Source organism: Eptatretus burgeri, chromosome 7, assembly GCF_056783735.1.
Source record: "Eptatretus burgeri isolate ZD-2024b chromosome 7, Ebu_testis_v1, whole genome shotgun sequence".
In the NCBI taxonomy this organism is placed as follows: Eukaryota; Metazoa; Chordata; class Myxini; order Myxiniformes; family Myxinidae; genus Eptatretus; species Eptatretus burgeri.
The window spans coordinates 5,536,475-5,556,474 of record NC_140967.1 but is presented as its reverse complement, the minus strand read 5'-3'; the positions used below and the strand labels follow the sequence as shown (position 1 = coordinate 5,556,474).

The 20,000-nt window shown below is 46.0% G+C and overlaps 1 long non-coding RNA gene across 2 annotated transcripts in view; it reads left to right on the top strand.

Moving 5' to 3' along the window:
* Nucleotides 1-20,000, top strand: part of LOC147022598 (uncharacterized) — a 47,054-nt gene that overhangs the window by 4,286 nt on the left and 22,768 nt on the right. Inside the window, exon 3 of one of the 2 annotated variants that reach the window (XR_015059807.1) lies at nucleotides 4,387-4,572. This is a non-coding gene — a long non-coding RNA (uncharacterized LOC147022598). The remainder of the gene's footprint in view (nucleotides 1-4,386; nucleotides 4,573-20,000) is intronic. The other variant, XR_015059809.1, reaches the window with a different exon arrangement.

Here is a 20,000-nt window from a genome sequence, read left to right as displayed (position 1 = left end):
TCTCTCTCTCTTTTTCTCTCACCCCCCCCCCACTTTCTCTCTCTCTTTTTCTCTCACCCCCCCACTTTCTCTCTCTCTCTCTCACCCCTCTCCCCCTCTCTCTCTCTCTCTCTCTCCCCCTCTCTCTCCCCCCTCTCTCTCTCTCTCTCCCTCTCTCAATCTCTCTCTCTCTCTCTCTCTCTCTCTCTCTCTCTCTCTCTCTCTCTCTCTCTCTCTCTCTCTCTCTCTCTCTCTCTCTCTCTCTCTCTCTCTCTCTCTCTCTCTCTCTCTCTCTCTCTCTCTCTCTCTCTCTCTCTCTCTCTCTCCCCCCCACCTCTCTCTCTCTCTCCCCCTCTCTCTCTCCCCCTCTCTCTCTCCCCCTCTCTCTCTCCCCCCCCTCTCTCTCTCTCCCCCCCTCTCTCTCTCTCTCTCTGAATATCCCTCTTTCTTCCTCTCCCTCTTTCTCTCTCCCATTTCTACTCCTACTACTCCCACACTTCACTTTAATCTGACTCCAGTTTTGTTCCCATAAAGCCGTGTGATCCGTCTTGCTGCTGACGTTTCTACACTTTTGTGCTTTTCTTGCCTTTGTTTTTTGTTAGTTCTGACCATGGGAAGAGAAAAAAACATGTCTCAAATTAAAAACATTCAAAGCATCTGTTACTTATTGTCTTTTACAATGTACACTCGCGTCAAGCTAAACCCTGTCAGTATAAACCCTAAATTATTGCTTGGCATTTTAAAAGTGCTGTTCTCATATCTGTTTGTACTTTTATCATTTGAATGGGTTCCAGTTATTGATGCAAATTATTGACGCCTTTCCATGATTCCATTTCACTTAAACATCCTACATGGGCCTTGTTATACATCAAGATGTAATACAATTACAGGGGCAGGGGTTACATCGTAACCCTCCCCCCCACCCCTAATCCCTGAAAACCATATAACGAATCCTTCTTGTTCAATAACTACAGCACGAGCAATTTTAGCCTCCATGGTGTCAGATCAAAACGTTCATTTAAAGTTGATTTATAAGGAATGTCCATGCTCCGAACTCCGGCATCATGTACCGGTCCATCCTCACCCGACACTAGCTCCCTCCGCTATTTGAAGTACTCATTGGAACGCAATTTCGTATCGTACTGCCAACGCATCCCGCACAATTATTGTAGCTTCAGCCAAAGAGAAAGTATGTTTCCAATACAAGAATGGAGTGTAATCGACTTTGAGGTTCGATTCTGTGGGTCCGGGTTTTCACTATAATGGGTATGTTATAGTTATAGACCAACAAAGGAAATTTTGTCTACATCCACAGGAATTACTGGGAAATTCAAGGGGAAAGAAGGAAATTATGAGGGTTTTGGGGGGGGGGGAATTTGCAGTTTAGTTCTCTTTGATAATAAACGTTGATCTTCTTTCATCATGATGAACCAATGAGACCGATTGTTTAATGTGATGTCGATTCTCTGTTGCTTGTCCTGTTGCATCTAGAACTCCATGATGAACCAGTAGGATAACTGATCCATTTTGTTTTCTATACAGTTTACAAGGTTCATGAAAGAGCTGTCAAACACAAATGATACGTCTCCACTCACATACTTGTATGCAGACAACAGACAATGCAGGATGTATCAGACAAACAACCCTTGTCTTTGGGGGCAGTCACTTGTCCAAAAACATTGGGGGTGGGGTGGAGGGTGGGGGCACTGATTATGCCATCTCTGTAGTGGCAATTTTCTCTCCTCAATAAGCAGGGCATTGTTCGGGAGAATCCCCCCCTCCCCCCAACCCAAGGGATACCAAACCACATGGTTTATGTGTTCTATCCTCTAACTGCTGAGCATCAAGTGAGGATGCAGTATGGAACATTTTTAAAGTCTTTGGTAGGGCACAGCTGTGGTTCGAACCACCGACCTCACAGACGAGGAGAGGATACTCTTAACTACAATGCCACTTGTTTTATTTCGTTTTATTCATGTCTTTGTGTAATTAATAACTTTTGCATTTCGCTCTCCATGCTTAAGCTTTACCATGACACATCACTCACACAATCCTATTGTTTCATTATATACTTACCAATCATTTCACTGCTCAATTCCAAAATAACTTAAGTGTTATGAAGTCACCATAGATAGTTGGGCACATCTGTTTATTACATACTAGCAGGGGTACCTGACATTACCTGGTGATGTTCTATTCCTGTTGGCATTTTTAAGAAATAACATTTTGTTTTGTTTTTGTGGGGGCTTAAAACACTTCCCTTCATCTGCTAAGGAATAGGGTTGGGGATTATTTAATAATACTTTTCACATAGCTACAAAGGTTTCGGCACTATGGAGCGAAAAAAAAAATCCAACTTTAAACATTTTTTTTCTCCTAAAACACTCACAGGCCATCACTGATGAAACTCTGAAAGTTTGACGAAGATCCATTTGACCATCTCTGAGAAAAATGGCCACACACACACACACACACACACACACACACACACACACACACACACAGACACACACACACACACACACACACACACACACACACACACACACACACACACACACACACACACAGACACACATCTTATCGTCCAGATACTCATGGGACTGGGAAGTGTAAAGTGTACCAAACATAAAATGAATATTATGAACACGGAGTTCGTAGCAGCAAGGGAAGAGGGAGTGTGGGATGAGTGGATAGAGAGGAGGAGGGGAGAGAATGAGTAGGCACAGGCTATACACGGAGGGAATGGGTTGGAACTCTGCCATTTTAAATATCCATTCAATAGATGGCCCTTTTGGAAAGTAAACAAAACTTCAATGCAAATCCGTCAAAAGTCCAATTTGTTTGTCCACGTATGGTGTGTTTGCTAACTGGTCTCACATCAGACAAAGCTTCCCTTATTGTCACTGTCTATTGTTCTGTTTGTCTGTCCGTCCGTTCTCTTATATCTTGTATATCTTGAGAACGGAACATTGTAGGACCACCAGACTTGGCAGACGTAATGATGGTCCCATGGGGAGAGTCATGGGGGGTTGTGGTGAGATTTGGGTGTGGGAGGAGGATATCGCAACCAAATTTAGCACAAATAACGGGGGCAATGAGAAGTACAATAGGGGGTATTCAATTTAGGAGAAGAGTGTGGGGGAGGGGTAAGGGGTTCTCTATGTTGGGGTCCGGCTATTCACATCAGCCCTGTTGGCCGCAGTGCTACCAAACATGGCTTGCACAATGGTGGAGGGGGGTGGGGGGCATAGGCTGTCAGTGATGAAAAAATGTAGTTATTAGCTGCAATATATTTGGAGATTTAATGGAGGGGATTTGGAAGAGGGGGAAGGGTAATCTATTTAACCACTAATTTATTGTAACCAAACCTTTAAATGATAGTGGACATCCCATGAGAAGTAAAATCGGGGTGTAATGAGGAAAGTGGAGGTTTTGGGAAGGAGTTAGGGGTTCGTTGTGTTTGTTGTCTTGAGAACGGTGGGGTGTAGCACGTGGACCCCCAAAGCACTTGGCACTTGTTCTTTTTTTTCTGTTCAGTACAAACATTTGAAAAGAATAAAACATTCATCTTGTGATTTTACACCATGCTCGTTGGAGAGCAAATTTCACGAAATCCGCACGATAGATAGTCATTTGTCTTGTTGTTGGACAAGTTTCATGGGAACCAAAGTTGGGTTCCCAGGAACACAATTGGAGAAATATCAACGGATTGTTGTGGAGTAAAGACAATGCATAATGAATCGATTGGATTTTGTCATATTTAAGAAACCCTTTTGGCAGAAAGTGCGACTTCAGGAAGGCAAACATTTCCGAGATGACAGGAAGCCAATGAGATAATGTATGAGGTCATAAGGCAAAACTCCTGTTGAAACCTCAATATGTGATTGGTGTGCAGGTTGTGAGCATGGCTATGAAGAAGAGTGCACTCGTCTGAGACAATATTTCATCTTTGCTGGAGCTCCCACAGGCAAACTAGGATTACGGGCAACAACTCTTGCCAAAACATTCTTAAGTAACATGAAAGCTCAACCGCAGGACTGACATGAAATATGACGGAAGGTGAAATGTAGTGATGCTAAACAGTAATCCTGGCACCAGGTACATTTCACATCTCAAACCGTCACCTACCACTCTGTTTGTGCACATAACGAGCACAGACGTTGAGTATTTAATTCTGCTGTTCTAATTCGTTTTGGCTGCAGATTTTGGGGAGTTTTTGTGTTTTTTGTTTTTTTTAAAGACATGGGTCATATGACTTGAGGGGAATTTAGCTTGTCATGATCCCCCAGATGGCATGTTGAAGCTGATTGCAGTGTGGTTTTGAGCTTTCTTGATTGAAATCCTGAGGTTATTTCATTCTTTCTACCGAGGACTGAGCTTTTTATTTTTATTTCTTGTGTTCAGGATCTCTGTGCAGCAAAATTAAACAAGCAGGAGTAGTACATCAGAAGCCACCATGGGTGTTGCATCATCCATCACATCGCCCATGAAACGCTTTCTTTACCGAACCTCGCGAGGACACTGGAGGTTCGAAACTCTCGACCAAGTTTCTTGTTTCCTTGTGCTTTGTCCGCATTGGAATTTCCACAGGTATTGCTTGAAATGTGAATGGATCGCACTTTTGTGCTGTCGGATGCCGTTACATGTGGTGTGGTTGTGATTCTTGTTTTGGAGGCAGGATTGTCGATATGTAATTGTCATGGTATAAAAGTCAAGGGAAATGAAAGGGTTGTCTCATGGAATTTGGAAATGGCTTTTTATGCAGGCAGCTCGCCTGTAGATAACAAAGAAAAATAAGCAAGTGCTCTGAGCAAATCCTGCTGCTTTTGGCGGAAACTCACTGGCGGCAAACACTATCTTGCTAAGGTTAAAGGGGATGGGGGGGGGGAAAGCTTGAAATAGTGTTGCTTTTGTAAGTTTAATATAGTGCTTGGGCATGTGCAGCAGAGAGTTGTCTAGAAAGGGGACGAATCTCAGACAACCATCACGTGGATGTTCATACTTGGGTTTTGAAATGATATTTCCTTGAAAAGACAAAAATTAAACCAGCAAAGTGTAGCTTTGTACATTGCTTGCACTTTACGATCTTGATTTGACAATCATTGTGTATTCCAAAGGTTGTCATTATGAGCTAAGAAATATCTATACTGGTGGGAAAAAGTTCCTGCGCATCATTTACACCGATGTGAAATGAAAACAAACACATCACGTTGTTTGGTCATATCAATATTTAGTGTTTGATAAACATGAAATCCACATGTGTGCAAGACATGTCTACAGAGGCTGGAAGAGAGGGATGCGGTCAAAAGTCCGTTGAAAGCTCAGTATCTGGTGTTACCACCATTTCAATTGACACATGCTTGGCAATGGCGCCTCATTGAGGACACAAAATGGTTGAAGAAGGATTGAGGAATGTCGTTTCAGATCTGTACCAAGACCTGCCGCAGTTGGGCCAACGTCGCCAGCTGTTTTTGAGGATGGTGCAATCGTCGTTCCATTTCATCCCGCATGTTCTATTGGAGAAAGATCAAAGATCAGGTGAAACAGCTGGCGAGGAAAGTGTGGGAATGCTGTGCTGTTTTATGAAGTCGGTGACCATTCGTGCGACGTGACGGTGCTCATTATCCTTTTGAAGTGTGATGTGACGTCCATGAACCTGCAGGAACGGAAGGACGTGAGGATGGGGAACTTAATCAAGGGACTGAATACCTGTGAAATTGCCATTAATGATCTCTAGCTGGGTTCTGTGATGTGTGGTGATGTCTCCCCACACCATTATGCTTTCACCGCCGAACGAGGAATGTTGCGCAACACATGCGTCAGCATAATATTCCCCTTCCTGCCAATAAATGTGACAATGAGGATCAAGGATGGAAACTCAATTCATCTGTTAAGAGGATAGCAGCCCAATCTTATCTGCTGAACTTCAGACATTGTCGACACCAAACTAGGTGTGCATGCCGATGACGTGGTAACAAAATTGGACATGCTGCTGGTCGTCGTGGTCAGATGTTATGCTCGCATAACCGATTCCTGACAGTTCTGGCACTGAGTCGTCGCAAGCCAGGGATGCTGTGAGCTGTCAAACTTGTTGTCTGGAACTGATTCATAAGTCACACAAACCAAATAGGGTTATCCTGTCAATGTGACGTCATACATGGTCGCACAGAACGTGGACGGTCCCTGATGTTGCCAGTTTGTTGATATCATCTCCAGAGTGACTGCATGGTGTTCCGATGAACATCAAAATGCCTAGCCACGTTTTGTGGCATTCCTATCTCAAGCATGCCAATCGCATGTAGACGTTCATTTTCGGAAAGGTGTGGCATCACATTTACAACGTTTAGAATTTAGTTTACTATGTCAATAAAAATGTTTCTCACAGCTGGGATGGTTCACTGAATTATACTGCGTTGCAATTCACTCAGAACCACGTGTAACACTGTCACATGACTCGGTATACGTGCAATCGTGCATGGCAATTTGTGCGTGCAGTGCACGGTATGCACGTGCAAATTCGGGATATTCGTGGGTAAACTGGGGAACATGTCAAGGTTCATGTTGGCTGACCATTATATTGCTTGGGTACATGTCAGTATCATTTTGTGTAATTTTTTATGGTGCACAGAAAGGTAGTGGACAACAGAAATGGAAAACCAATGTAAAGTCACTTAATAGGTTGTTGGGCCACCACTTGCAGCCAGTACAGACTGCCTGCACCATGTTCTAGAGTCCACTTGCATCTGGAATTCTGCAAGATGGATGCGGCATCATTCCTCCACGAGAAAGTCAATCAACTCACACCTGTTTGATGGAGGTGGAAAAATGCTGTCTCAGACGTCGTTCCAGAATATCCCATAAATGCTTGATTGGGTTCAGATCTGATGACTGAGAAGGCCGTGTCATATGGACAACATCAGTGTCATGCTCATCAAACCATTGGGCGACCACGCATGCTCTGCGGATGGTAGCCTTGTCATCCTGGAGGACACCCCTCCCGGCAGGAAAGAAATGCTGCAACATAGGGTGAAGATGGTCACTCAGTACCATTAAGTAGCAATTGGTATTGACCTTGCCTCCTGGGGGAATGGCCTGCACAAACACCATGCCAGGAAAATGTATACATGTATATAACCAGAAGAAATGAAATGAATTACAGACGTAGCTTCTGGACGATTTTTATGGTGACAAGCTTTCGGCTAAATCAGCCTTCTTCTTTGGTCTACAAGAACAGCAGGCATGCATTTAAGATAATGGTACAACGTCGATAACATGAAATGTATAGCAAAAGGTAATGGTGGAAATGACTCTCGCCTTCCTCAATGAGAGGGAGTGTGCAGTTTGAGCATATACATGCATACATATAATACACATGCACATACTGTATTCAGATACATCCACATACACAAACACACACAGCCTGCCTTTGTCAATATGAGAGATGGAAAGGTGAAAAGGACCTTATTCTGAAAAAGTGAATTGAATGAGTCAAAGAATGTTCAAGTGAATGAGTTTGGGTACTTTAGAATGAATGAGTTGGAACACAGGTCGAGATTTCCCCTGATTTGTGTGAAAATTTCTAATCTCTAACCATGTGCTATTAAAGCGTGTTCTCAGTTTTTTTTCCAGCAAATTGTTCAGTCCATCTTTGACAAGTGATTAGGTAAATGACCCATGTGGATTTACAGTCCATATAGGAGGTGAGGGGGAACTTTTGTCCAGTGGTAGAACTGTGGAATTTATTTCACTTTAAGATATGTTTGTGTGTGATGAATCTTTATGGAAGCCAGGATTCTTAGTTTCTTTGGTGTGAGGCTGTGGGTGGTTTGCTTTTCCCGAAAGGTCCTGGGGATACGCCACGTATAAATGATGTTAGTGGTGGTTGAAGATATGTGGTGCAGAGTGTTTCTGACTGATGGAGGAGAGGAAGAGCCTTATTCAAAATACTTGACATTCAGGAAGTAGTTGGTTACCAGTGGGACACAGTTAGTTGCAGGTTTTGGTTTGCAAGTCGAAAGGTCTGGGCAAGGTATACGTTTTGCTCGGTTTATGGCTTCTTTTACAAAGTGAGGATTATGGTGTCTTGCAATAAAGTTTGTTTCTAATTGGGAGAGAGAAGTTTCTTCTGCCTTTTTGTTGAGCAGATGCATCTTACTCTGATTGCTTGACTGTATGGTGTGTTTGTAATTGTATGTTTTGGGTGACATTAAGATTGGAGAAGGTAAGAGTGTTTGTCTGTTGGTTTGTTGTGTAGTTCTTTTTCAAGTCTGATGTTATGAAGTGTGAGTGATGTATCTAGAAAGTGAACTTCAGACTGTGAGCTGTCGAATGTAAACTTGATGGTAAGATGCGTCAAATGCAATTCATTTTGGAACTGCCGGTGTCCTTAAATATATAGGGTGTCCATAAAGTCCTTTGGAAACTTTGAAGTTTTATAACTTTTGATGTACACATGATAGAAACAAACGATAAATAGTCCATAATGAAAGCATAATTCATCAAGCCAAATGAAAATTCAGTTCAAATGTGCTTCAACATAACCACCATCTTTTGTAAGACATCATTCAATCTGATTTTCCAACTTGTTAAAAACATTCTGCAGTTGCTGCTAAGTAATTTCATTAACTTCATCTGTGATCGGAGCACTAATTTCATCCAAAGAATGTGGTTTTGATGAGTAAACAAGTTTTACATCGCTCCATAAAAAGTAGTTCGGAGGACAGGTCAGGCGAACGAGGTGGCCACGTCTACTGAATTGGTCCATGTCTACCGATCCACTTGTCTGGGAAGACATCATTCAAGAACCGTCACACATTCTCTGCATTGTATCAGGTAGCCTATTCTTGCTGTTACAACGTGATTTTGAAATATTTAATCGTCGTAGTTTGGGAACCAAATGCGGTGATTGTGCTGCTTGACTTTTCCTCTGATGTAGAAATTGCCTCATCAGAAAATGTCAACTGGTCAAGAAACCCAGGGGAATTGTGGATCTAACAACAGCAATAACAACAACAGCAATAACATTAACAAAACCTGATGAATTATGCTTTCACTGGCAGAGTACCCGCCCGTTCCAAGCATGCAATACGTTCTTCTGATGCTTATCTTTATTTGGGTGGTGTATAGGCAACTGACAGCTCTGTGTAGACAAAAAATAAAAGCCAGGTTACGTGCAAGAAGCAAAAACATACCTACCGCTTATAATTCAAAACACCTCACTGCACTGGAAAACGTGGGGACAGGAATATTGTACTATAAATGGTAGAGACTTGTAATACCCTCCCTATATATTTAAGGATGCCCTATATATTTAAGGACACCGGCAGTTCCAAAATGAATTTCATTTGAAGCATTTAACCATCAAATTTACATTCGACAGCTCACAGTCCGAAAAAAAAACAATTTTAGAAATCTGGCCGATCTTGACCTTTTGGCCTATGTTGACCTCAAAAATAATTGTCTGGTTGAATTCAGTGACCCGTAAAGATAAAAACACCTCCTATACATCAATTGGGGTCATGCTGATCCTATGTAACAAGTCTGGATCTAATCATCCCAGAACTGTAAGAAGAGAAGCGCAACAAACAAACAAACACACAAACAAGAAAGATTCCATGCATAGCATGACACTTGTGAAATACACAAAACAAATTTGACCTGAAAAAATAATTAATTGGTGTTTGAATTCAATGATAAAATACCAAAATTCTCTTCAAATTTCAAGTCAAATGGATGAAAATTGACATTTTCAGAAATGACTGTCAATTTTTTGGCCAATGTTGACCTTTTGGCCTAAGTTGACCTCAAAAATATTTGTTTGTTGAATTCAGTGACCTGATATTCAAATCCTCTTCAAATTTCAATAAATCATATGAAAACTGACAATTTTAGAAATTTGGCCTATGTTGACCTCAAAAATAATTTGGCTGGTTAAATTCAGTGACCAAATATGCAATTCCTATTCAAATTTCAAGTAAATCATATGAAAACTGACAATTTTAGAAATTTGGCCAATGTTGACCTTTTGGCCGAAGTTGACCTCAAAAATAATTGTCTGGTTGAATTCAGTGACCAAATATGCAATTCCTAGTCAAATTTCAAGTCAATTACATGAAAATTGACAATGTTAGAAATTTGGCCGATGTTGACCCCAAAAACAATTGGCTGGTTGAATTCAGTATGCTGAAATATAAATCTTTTTCAAATTTCAAGTCAATCAGATGAAAATTGAGGATTTTAGAAATACCACGTAAGTTGTTGACCTTTGGCCTATATTGACCTTTTGGTTTATGTTGACCTCAAAAAGAATTGTCTGGTTGAATTCAGTGACCAGGTATGCAATTCCTATTCCAATTTCAAGTCAATTACATGAAAATTGACAATTTTAGAAATTCGGCCGATGTTGACCTTTTGGCCGATGTTGACTTCAAAAATAATTTGGTGGTTGAATTCAATGACATTAAATATAAATCATCTTCAAATATTAAGTCAATCGGATGAAAACTGAGGATTTTAGAAATTTGACAATATGTTGACCTTTGGCCTATGTTGACCTTTTGACCTCAAGAACAATACCCTTCTTGCTTATGATGAACTCTACCATGTGCTGAAGTTTCATGAGGATCAGTTTAAAATTGTGACCTCTAGGTGATAAACATAAAAAACAATAAAAAGATGTCGTGCAGAGCATGAAACTTGCAAAATCCACCCCCCTCTCCAAAACTTGACATGGATACATCAAATTGTTCATTTGATGAATATTAAAATTCACAGCCTCAATCAAAGCTCAGGTCAATCGAATGAAAATTGACGATTTTTCAGTTGAAAATTGATGATTTTAGAAGTTTGACCTTGAGTTGACCTTTTAACCTCAAAAATAGTTGGTTTCCCAATCCAGTAATGCAATTTGTAAATATTGTTCAAATTTCTTGTCAATTTAATGAAAAATGACGATTTTAGAAATTTGACCTCAAGATCATCTTTGACCACAAAATCAAGAGGCTTCTCAGTTGAGACGACGTCTACAACTTGGTAAAGTTTCATGATGATCAGTTTAGAATTGTGACCTGTAGGCGATAAACAGACAGAGAGAATAACAAAATAGACTGACCAATAAATTGAAAAATCTCAGATTTTGCAAGTTACAAACAGACAGCCAAACAGAAGGAAAATAACGCATGCAACCAACCAGTATACTTGAAAAATCTTCAATTTTCGCAAGTAACAAACAAACACACCCACAAATACCAGTCCATGAATTCGAGTGAGAATGCACCGTTTACAGTTTGTTGCTATCTTTTCATGACATTAAACTTCATGCGCGTGCACACCACCACTTCACCTCCAATTCCAGATGGCTTCCATGGGGACACAGAGTATTTTTAAAGACTACATAGTAAAGGGATACTCTCCACCCTGAAAGTACCAAAATGGTCAGAATGGAAAGAGCCAGACACGCTTGGGAACTATGGGCTATCGTACTACCCGGGACTTTCCAAAAGGATTGGCAAGGTAGTACGCAGCTCGTGGACAAGCTTCCCACCATTCCCACCATTCAATGGATATATATATATTTTTTTTTTTTTGAAAGGCATAAAAAACGCAAAAAAAAATGTGGGTTTCATTTTTGGTTTATTTTGATTCAATTTTTTTCTTGGTTATCAAATGTAAATGGACAAAACAACACACGGGGTTACAAAAAGTTGTATTGTACTCAATGTCTTGCTAGATGGTGTGGTGCGAGGTACCAGCTCTTTCTAAAGTCAGTACCTGGTGTGTCCTCCATTGGCATTCAGTTCAGCCCTGCATCTTCGGTACATGGAGTGCACCAGGTTGTTGATTTGCCGTTGAGGGATTTGGCCCCACACCTGGGTGATGGCTGAGTTGAGTTGAGTTGAGCCGCGATGCGATGTATTGGGTTCATCTGATTCAGATGCCTCTGCAGAGCATCCCAGAAGTGCTCTATGGGGTTGAGGTCGGGGCTACGTGGTGGATGTGGAAAGATGGTGATGCCGTTCTGTCTCAGGAAGTCCTGAGTGACTCGTGCTGTGTGCACGTGGGCGTTGTCCTGCTGGAATAGGTGATTTGGGTGTCGCTGAAAAAAGGGCACAACATGGGGGCCAAAATTTCGTTGATGTACAGCTTAGCATTGACGCCATTTCCACGGCCCCGGCCTAAGTTTTGAAAGAAAATGGGTCCGAGTCTCTGGTCAATGCCGACAGCACTCCACAGCATCATGCTTTCACCACCCCATCGGTCCCTTTCTAAGATGTTTGCACCTGCGAACCTCTGGCCTGATGCTCGCCAAATCCTGATGCGGCCATCTGGTGGGTCAAGGAAAAAGAGGCTTTCGTCAGTGAAAAGCACCCTTCTCCACTCACTATGACGCCAGTAGATACGGTGCTGTGCCCACTGTAGTTGCTGCTGATGATGCAGACCAAGAAAAACTAGGCCCCGTGCTGGACGTCTGCACTGCAAGTTCCTCTCGGCCAGGCGGCGGCGCACCGTATGGCCAGTCAGCTGCCTGCCGTGGGTCCCCACAGTCGCTCTGCATGTGTCCTCATCCATGTTGAACGGAAAGCGACGATGGTGCCTCACGATCAGGCGGTCCTGACCTGCTATGGTCACTCGTGGTCTGCCAGCTCGTGGATGGTCAACATTGGAGCCAATGGTTTGCAAATGGCTTTGCAACCTGTAGATAGTGGAAATGTGCACATCAAAGGCCCGTGCGACTTCTCTCGGCAATTGTCCAGCACCGAGACAACCAGCAGCACGCTCACGATCTTGAGGCGGTAGTCTTGGCATGATTCGATGAAGTGTGACCAGTGTTTTCTGAGTGGCGTTTTTATTGGGTGAGTCTGAGGCACATTATGAACCACAGTTCACATTGATGCGCATGCTGCATGTGCTCCACATGGCCCATGCACCCCTCTTCAATAATGGTGGCTCAAAATCACTGAACTCGTCTCACAAAAAGACAATTGCCGTTCATGGTGCACGTGTGATGTGTGTTGCATGTGTACATTACCAGCAAAGCGCTGCTGTTGAAAGTTAGATTTCTTTTTACACGTCTCAAAGTTTTTGCGTTTTTTATGCCTTTCAGCATATACATATATACTGTATGTATATATATATATATATATATTTATATATATATTTATATATATATATATATATATATATATATATATATTTGTATATATATATATATATATATATATATATATATATATATATATATATATATATATATATATATATATATATATATATATATATATATATATATATATATATATATATATATATATATATATATACTATATTTGTATATATATATATATATACTATATTTGTATATATATATATATATTGTTGTGGTTACCAAATTCGCAAACCACCATTCAGGTCCCTTAGGTGAGGTATCTCGGTAAGTACATGTGTAGTTAGGCCCAAACCCGTTGTCTAGTGGGAATACATGTCATTTATGCGTGCTGCGACTCTTCAGGATAGCCGTTTTTCTTTTGCTATCTTTATTTTGGACCAACCGCCATGATTACCACCACAACCACAACATCAACCACCAACCACAACGCCGCTTCACCACAACCGCCACGACCTTCCCGTCACACCTCGCAACCGTCGCATCGCCACCGTTCTTGCCCCGCTGTGGGTACCGGTGTTGGACTCGTGCAGGGCGCGCGCCGAACAGCGTGTACAAAATCACGGATTTTGTGCTTCAAAAACGGATCAAAAACGACACACGCCCACTTTTTGCCGTCCAATCGGTGAGCGAGGGGCGAATTGGCCCCGCCCCCAGGGCGATCGATATATGCAAATTTATGGATCAAAAGCCTTCACGCCCACTTTTTCTCGGGCCAATGGGGAGCGAGGTGAAAGGTCGAAGGGAGGGGGTCAAAGATGAGAGGGCGAAGCTACGGGGCTGATAAAAGGACCGTGTTCGTCAGTCCAGAGAGTCCAGAGGCGGAGAGTAGGAGAGTAGGAGAGTCGGAAACAGAGAGTCAAGACTTCGCGGGCGGTGGAGTTGGCAAGAAGGAGCTGGTCGTCGTGTGCGTTGGAGTCGGAACGGAGGGGACGGAGCTGTGGAAAGGCAGCGACACCAGACGAGGGGGTGCTCGCGTCGGGAGCTGCACCCCAGGGAGGCTGACAGCGCGACCTGGCCGAGGTGGAGACGCTCGTCGCGGGATAATAAAAATCCTCTATACCCCGAGCATCAGCAACCCCCTCCTGTTTCCCCCCGCGCTGAGATAGTGCGACCAAGGGGGCCCCTTTCCCACCCCCTACCAGACACTGTCCACGAGGCCCGCGGAGTTGAGGCGCCATCGCTGCTCCGCGTCTCATCACCAGACGGGTAGGCGCAACCCGGTCTCGGCCTCAGGCCCGCCTCATCCTTGAGGGTATTCTTTTCCTTGGTTTTGGGTATGTGTTGTCGGCGCCGTCTGTGAAGTAGAATTGTATAAGTGTTGCCGTGTGCTCGGTAGTCGGTATTAGCTCTGCATTGTGTTTTCGCTTTTACATTTGCTTTTTGTGTAAATTACATTGTGTCTTTTCTGTGTGCATTTGGTGGAATTGTATATGTGTGCTCCCGTGTGCCGCGAATAAATGTGCTTTGTGTTGAACTGTTTCCCGCTTCGCTTCGTCTTTTCCTCTATTGAATCCCCATCTTGCTTCACGTAAAGGGTTGGTAGTGGGCTGAATACGCCCGATAATTAATCGAACCGTCGAGGTCGACGATAACACCGCTCGGTTATTCTGATAGTACGGAACGGGTCGCTTAAGTGGCCCGTGTCCGAAGTCGACCTGCGGCGAGGTGCGATCGCCCGGTCTACCCTCCGCGTGGGTACTTAGGTAGGTCGAATTTGGCGAGCAACCCTATCCCACGCGGGGGCTGATTGGCTCGATCGCGGTGAGACCGAAAGGTCCACCCGTGACTGGTTCCCGGCGTTAGTCCGAGAGGGTCACGACTGGATTGTCCGTCCGGTGGGCGACGTGCCGCGATTCGAGTTACGTGGCCGTCAGCACGCCGGCGGGCGCGAATACCGCAACACTGGTGTCAGGAGTGGGATACAAATTCATCGCCCTCCTCGCGGCACTGGTATTGGAGAGCGGGACAACAGGCTCTCCTGTCTCCAGCGAAATTCACGGGAATCGGTCCAGGGGTGAGAGAAGCGACCCCCGATTCCCTCCAAATTACGAGCGAGCAAATTAACCCTTTAAGAGAAGCAAGATGGCGTCTCAAGGCGAGCGGGAGCCGGGGGTATTAGAAATGGATGTAGAATGTGTAGGATCCATGGTCCAGGATGGAATCCCCGTGCAGGAAATGTTGATTGTGCAGGAACACGAACTCGCCCAACTGAACCCAGAGCCCGAAATGGGTGCAGCAGCGGCCGCGGTGTATGACACCTTCCCCCCCCTCTCCACCAAAGTGCATCCGACATGGCCCAGCTATGCGCCATGCTGGCGGCAATGACAGCAAAGATGGATGCGAATACACAAAAAATGGATGAAAAGATGGATACAAATACAAATGAAGTGAAAACGACGATTGATGCGAATACACAGCAAATGAGGGAAGAGATGAAAGAGCTGCGGGGTGAGACGCAGAACATGGGAATGAGCCTAAAAGGAAGCTTGGAAGAACTAAAAAACGAAATGAAAAAGGAAGTCGACACGATACGAGCGGAGGTGACCGGGTTAAAAGAGAAAGTAAAAGGAGTGGGAGTCGCAATGGAAGAAAGTAAACAAGAGAGGGTAAACGAAATAAAGACGGTGGTGGGAAAAATAGACAAAGTAGGAAAAGGATTGGGAGAAGTAAAACAGGGACAAGACCAAATAAAGGAGGAAATAGGGAGGAACATGACGGCGATAGAGGAATTAAAAAGAGAACAAGGGAAAATAAAGGAGGGATTGGGAGCCGTGAAGGAGGACTGTGAGAAAAGACATCGGGAAATGACAGACAAAGTTGAAAACCTGCGAAAGGAGGTAAAAGCGGAGACACAGAAAGGATTAAAAAAGGTGACGGAGGAATGTAGAAAGAGGCATGAGGAGGTAATTAATGAAATGGAGCGGAAAGCCGGAGAAAAGACAAAGGAATCGACGGTGACCAAAAGGGAAAAATTAAATGGGGAGACCAAAACGTGTGAGACGAGACACGAGGTGACGACAAAGGAAATAATAATAGTTGAGACACGGGAGATAGAGGGTGAATTGGACGGGGTAAGTGACGCACACACACACACGGAGGTAGTGGAGGACAATGGGGGTGAACTGGCGGACTGGGTAGAGACCCAGTGCGAGCACCTGGATGGCCTCCTCCAGGAACGAGGGGAGGGAGTATGCCCCCTTGAGGCGAGTCACGACCAGGTGAGTTCGGTCGTGCTTCGCGAGGTTGAGGGGGCGAGTTCTGCGAACGGGTGCACGGAGAGCTTGGGGGGTATAGAGGCCCCGGAGACCCTTGTGGGGACACGAATCCCCAGTGTGGTTGTCCCTGTGTGTGTGGTGCAAGGTGTGAGTGCGTCCCCGTGTGTGGAAGCGACCCCGTGTGTGAGTGGTGTGGTGGCGATTGTGCCGGAATACGTGCTTCCCAGCACGCCGTGTGTGGATGAGGCACCGTGTGTGGAAGAGGCCGTGTGTGTGAGTGAAACGGCCAGTGTGGATGAGGCACCGCGGGTTAGTGCCCCCGCGTGTGTGGGTGAGGAACCGTGTGTGGATGAGGCACGGAGTGTGGGTGAGGAACCGCGGGTGAGTGCCCCCGCGTGTGTGGATGAGGCACCGCGGTTGAGTGCCCCCGCGTGTGTGGATGAGGCACGGAGTGCGAGTGAGGCACCGCGGGTGAGTGCCCCGCACGCGTGAGTGAACGGCTGTGTGCAAGGTCGCTGAGTGCAAGGGAGACCGTGTGTGTGAGAGAGCGGTATGTGAGGGAGATGTCGGTTGGCATGCGGGAGCACGCAGCCGCGTCTCCCGGTGTGAATGTAATGGAGTGGACTGTGTGCGTCGTAACACGCAGGTGTGCGTGGGTTGAATGGCGACGACGAAGGCGACAGACGAAAGAAAGCCGAGTGGCGGCTGTAGTTGTTTCGCGGACCGTGCCGGGTTCACCCAGCAGGGAGCACGAGGTCCGTGCTGTGCAACGCACGAGACCGCCACGTGCTCGCTTGCGAGAGTGAAGTCCCGGTCCGGAAACGCCAGCGGTGGATTTGCCGATCCCGCGGACGGACAAAGTTTAGGCAGGATGACGGATTTGGACCGGACGGGTTCTCCACGCGATCGTGTGTGTTAAGCTCCAACGGGCAAAGCACACGTGTTCGCGTGGGGAACCCCTCGAGACGTGGGGCTTGTGTTTTTTTTTTATGCGCACGGTGACGCCATGGCTGCACGTGGGGTTGGAATCCGGCAGGAGGGGTATCTCTGCCGGATGGTACCGTCCAAGGAGGGACGAGGAACACGTGCAGCTGCATGACGTCACGGGCAGGTGCAAAGTGCGCGAGTTGCCGCGCTGGTGCTGCGCATACAAAAAAAAAAAAAAAAAAAAAAGCAAGCCTCACTTTCGGGTGCAAAGGATTCCTGGGCAAGGGGTGGAAGACCCCCTTCCCCTGGGCACAGGATGGAAACTAGTTAGGGGGAAGGGTTAGCTTAGTTAGACCGACTTCATGGGGCAGGGGTAAGTCCTCATGGAGTCCGTGGAATGGATTAGTTAGAGGGATTTAGTGAGCTTTAGGTTGGGAAATAAAATGAATTTTTGAGTTAGGAGACAGTGACAGACTTGTGGATGTGTAGAGGGGGTGTAGTTTAGCGACGTAGTGTTAAAAGGAACGTGCTACTAGTTTAAGGGACGACGTGGGAGCACGAATTAGTTAGGGGAAGTAGTTAGAAGGATGGCAGAGTTCAGCGGTGTGTGTGTTGAAGAGTTGGGAGGTGAGTACATGTTGAGTGAGTGAGGCCAGCGGGTCTGTGTGTATGGAGCGAATGGGGAATGCATGGTGCGATGAGTGATTGGGGGGAGGAGTGACTCCCGCCCAAGGGACCCCGGGGTCAGAGTAAAGTGAGTTTGCTGGGTTAGTCAAATTGAAAAATGGAGGTCGTTTTGTTGTTGGTGGGAGTGAAGGCTCGAAACCCATTTGGAGGGGTGCAGGAGCCCTGTTGACGGGCTTGGGAGCGTGGCTGCGAAAGGTGAGTATCGCTGAGTGGGTACCCCGGGCACCAGGCTAGTCGGCCGCGGTAGGCCATGGGCCCATGGGGGGCCGGGATAGAGTAGTGGGCACGGGTGCGCCTGCTTGGTGCGGGGGCCCGGGGCGCCATTAGCCGCGTGGGCAGTGTTGTGGGCACGGGTGACCCTCGGAAAGGGGCCCGGGAGGCCGGCCTGCCACGTGTGCGTTTCAGGGGAGGTGCCATGGGGGGCACTCCCCGGTGTTAGGGAGCTGGTAGGCTCGGAGGCAGTGTAGTGCCCGGGGGTGCCATAGCGGGAGATTCGGCAGAGGGTCGTGCCTGCCAAAGGGAGCCACGTGTCCCAGCCAGGAGACCGTGTGAGGGCACGGAGAGAAAATTGGGGGGCGAGGCCCGAAATTGTGAGGACACCAACACAGGCGACGGGAATCTGGGTTGTTAGAACCAATAGTTTAAGCGAGAGGCGCTTGTTGAAAGCCCCGGGGTAGTTTAATGGTTAAATGGTTAGGGTAGATTAGGAAGTGTACCCCTCCGCACCATCCATCCCCTCGCTGTCGTTGTGGGCCGCTGGACCCACTTTGGTTATAGATCGCCGAACTCTGGGGAGGCCATTCTGAGGCTTCGTTGGGCCTCGGCACAGGACGTTAGCTCTCCCTTATTCCCCTCCGGGAAGGGAACGTAGGGGTTGGGAGTAGGGTAGGTGACAGGATAGGTTAGCCGAACAAGGACAGTACAGGGGGTTAGGGGACGATTTATAGTGGGGGAGTAAAAATAAAAACAACAGAAAAAAATTAAGTTGGGGCTAAATTGGGGTTTGACAAATTAAGGGAGTGGGTATGTACAGTGACAGGCAAAGGCGATAGGTTGGGAGGGAGACAGGTAGGTAGGTCCAAGTGGCCAGCACCACCGCACTCCCTCCACCAACCTCCACTGAACGGCAAAGGCTGGCCAGCTTCATCTGCAGCTGCTTAGCTGCAAGGCCTGTGCCGGCTGGATCGTCTGCTGGCTGTTTTTCTTCAAGGCCTGTGCCGGCCAGTTCATCTGCTGGCTGTTTTTCTTCAAGGCCTGTGCCGGCCAGTTCATCTGCCGGCTGTGTTTGCCTGCAGCGGCCTTCTTCTGCGGGCTGTGTTTGCCTGCTGCCTTTGCCATGCCATGCCCACTGCCCACGTTCACCAGCCCCGTTCAATTTTGCTTTGCCCCCCCCCCCCCTGTTCATTGCCATGTGCGCCAGGATCGTAAAAGCAACAGTTTGCAAGCTGCGAGAACTGCCCCGTTGGCAGCTACAACACGGGCCTGCAGTGGCGGCCCGTGCACCGTGTTTGTGTTCATGCATCCATTCGTTGTGCTCATTGCGTGTGCCACTTGAGCTGGCACGGAGACTGCGTTGTGCAGCCCATGCACCGTTGTGGTTCACTGCGTTCAGTTCAAAAGGGAAGGCCTTGGACTGCGTGTGAGCAGCCAGCCACGTTCCCTGTCACCTGCATTGTTTTGAGCCAGAGACTGCATGCGGGCAGCCTGGCTCCCTGCTAACTGCTTTTCTTTTGCAGAGTTCAGTGATCCTGGGCCATGGTTTAGTGTAAAATTTGTAAGTTAAGGTTAAGATGTACTGTAAATATGAGTGCGCCCCCCGGCATGTCTGTCTAGCGCCGGCAATTTTATTTAAGTCGTCCGTGTGAGTGAGTTTGTTTAGATAGTTACGCAGCCCTCAGGTTATTTATTTTGGGGACACGAATACCATGAATGTCGCACTCAGGGATCCGTAGGTAAAATGTACTAGGGGAAAACTACACATGATGGCACACGAAAATTTGACGACTCGGGACGAGTCTGTAAAA